The sequence below is a fragment of the Musa acuminata genome, unplaced genomic scaffold (assembly GCF_036884655.1).
Source record: "Musa acuminata AAA Group cultivar baxijiao unplaced genomic scaffold, Cavendish_Baxijiao_AAA HiC_scaffold_483, whole genome shotgun sequence".
NCBI lineage: Eukaryota > Viridiplantae > Streptophyta > Magnoliopsida > Zingiberales > Musaceae > Musa > Musa acuminata.
The window spans coordinates 85,001-87,500 of record NW_027020728.1 but is presented as its reverse complement, the minus strand read 5'-3'; positions in this window follow the sequence as shown (position 1 = coordinate 87,500).

The window sequence follows — 2,500 nt, the reverse complement described above, 5'->3', positions numbered from 1 at the left end:
AAACAGCCCAAAAACGGGCCAAAACTGGCCATTTTTGGCTGCGCGAGCGAGCGGCGAGCGGCGAACAGCGAGCGAAGCGAGAGGCAGCACCGTCCCTGCTATACGAAAGCCCCATCCAGCCCTGTGCCACCCGGGGGGTTCCAGGGTGCTGAGATGGCTGACGTTTTGCTCCGCTCTCGACGGTCACCGCGCAATGCAAGAACAGGCCAAAAACTGGCCAAAACGGCCCAAAAACGGGCCAAAACTGGCCATTTTTGGCTGCGCGAGCGGCGAGCGGCGGACAGCGAGCGAAGCGAGAGGCAGCACCGTCCCTGCTATACGAAAGCCCCATCCAGCCCTGTGCCACCCGGGGGGTTCCAGGGTGCTGAGATGGCTGACGTTTTGCTCCGCTCTCGACGGTCACCGCGCAATGCAAGAACAGGCCAAAAACTGGCCAAAACGGCCCAAAAACGGGCCAAAACTGGCCATTTTTGGCTGCGCGAGCGAGCGGCGAGCGGCGGACAGCGAGCGAAGCGAGAGGCAGCACCGTCCCTGCTATACGAAAGCCCCATCCAGCCCTGTGCCACCCGGGGGGTTCCAGGGTGCTGAGATGGCTGACGTTTTGCTCCGCTCTCGACGGTCACCGCGCAATGCAAGAACAGGCCAAAAACTGGCCAAAACGGCCCAAAAACGGGCCAAAACTGGCCATTTTTGGCTGCACGAGCGAGCGGCGAGCGGCGGACAGCGAGCGAAGCGAGAGGCAGCACCGTCCCTGCTATACGAAAGCCCCATCCAGCCCTGTGCCACCCGGGGGGTTCCAGGGTGCTGAGATGGCTGACGTTTTGCTCCGCTCTCGACGGTCACCGCGCAATGCAAGAACAGGCCAAAAACTGGCCAAAACGGCCCAAAAACGGGCCAAAACTGGCCATTTTTGGCTGCACGAGCGAGCGGCGAGCGGCGGACAGCGAGCGAAGCGAGAGGCAGCACCGTCCCTGCTATACGAAAGCCCCATCCAGCCCTGTGCCACCCGGGGGGTTCCAGGGTGCTGAGATGGCTGACGTTTTGCTCCGCTCTCGACGGTCACCGCGCAATGCAAGAACAGGCCAAAAACTGGCCAAAACGGCCCAAAAACGGGCCAAAACTGGCCATTTTTGGCTGCACGAGCGAGCGGCGAGCGGCGGACAGCGAGCGAAGCGAGAGGCAGCACCGTCCCTGCTATACGAAAGCCCCATCCAGCCCTGTGCCACCCGGGGGGTTCCAGGGTGCTGAGATGGCTGACGTTTTGCTCCGCTCTCGACGGTCACCGCGCAATGCAAGAACAGGCCAAAAACTGGCCAAAACGGCCCAAAAACGGGCCAAAACTGGCCATTTTTGGCTGCACGAGCGAGCGGCGAGCGGCGGACAGCGAGCGAAGCGAGAGGCAGCACCGTCCCTGCTATACGAAAGCCCCATCCAGCCCTGTGCCACCCGGGGGGTTCCAGGGTGCTGAGATGGCTGACGTTTTGCTCCGCTCTCGACGGTCACCGCGCAATGCAAGAACAGGCCAAAAACTGGCCAAAACGGCCCAAAAACGGGCCAAAACTGGCCATTTTTGGCTGCGCGAGCGAGCGGCGAGCGGCGGACAGCGAGCGAAGCGAGAGGCAGCACCGTCCCTGCTATATACGAAAGCCCCATCCAGCCCTGTGCCACCCGGGGGGTTCCAGGGTGCTGAGATGGCTGACGTTTTGCTCCGCTCACGACGGTCACCGCACCACGCAAGAACGGACCATAAACAGGCCAAAACAGCCCAAAAACGGGCCAAAACTGGTCATTTTTGGCTGCGCGAGCGAGCGGCGAGCGGCGAACAGCGAGCGAAGCGTGAGGCAGCACCGTCCCTGCTATACGAAAGCCCCATCCAGCCCTGTGCCACCCGGGGGGTTCCAGGGTGCTGAGATGGCTGACGTTTTGCTCCGCTCACGACGGTCACCGCGCCATGCAAGAACGGACCAAAAACAGGCCAAAACAGCCCAAAAACGGGCCAAAACTGGCCATTTTTGGCTGAGCGAGCGAGCGGTGAGCGGCGAACAGCGAGCGAAGCGAGAGGCAGCACCGTCCCTGCTATACGAAAGCCCCATCCAGCCCTGTGCCACCCGGGGGGTTCCAGGGTGCTGAGATGGCTGACGTTTTGCTCCGCTCACGACGGTCGCCGTGCCACGCAAGAACGGACCAAAAACAGGCCAAAACAGCCCAAAAACGGGCCAAAACTGGCCATTTTAGGTTGCGCGAGCGAGCGGCGAGCGGCGAACAGCGAGCGAAGCGTGAGGCAGCACCGTCCCTGCTATACGAAAGCCCCATCCAGCCCTGTGCCACCCGGGGGGTTCCAAGGTGCTGAGATGGCTGACGTTTTGCTCCGCTCACGACGGTCACCGCGCCACGCCAGAACAGACCAAAAACAGGCCAAAACAGCCCAAAAACGGGCCAAAACTGGCCATTTTTGGCTGCGCGAGCGAGCGGCGAGCGGCGAACAGCGAGCGAAGCGAGA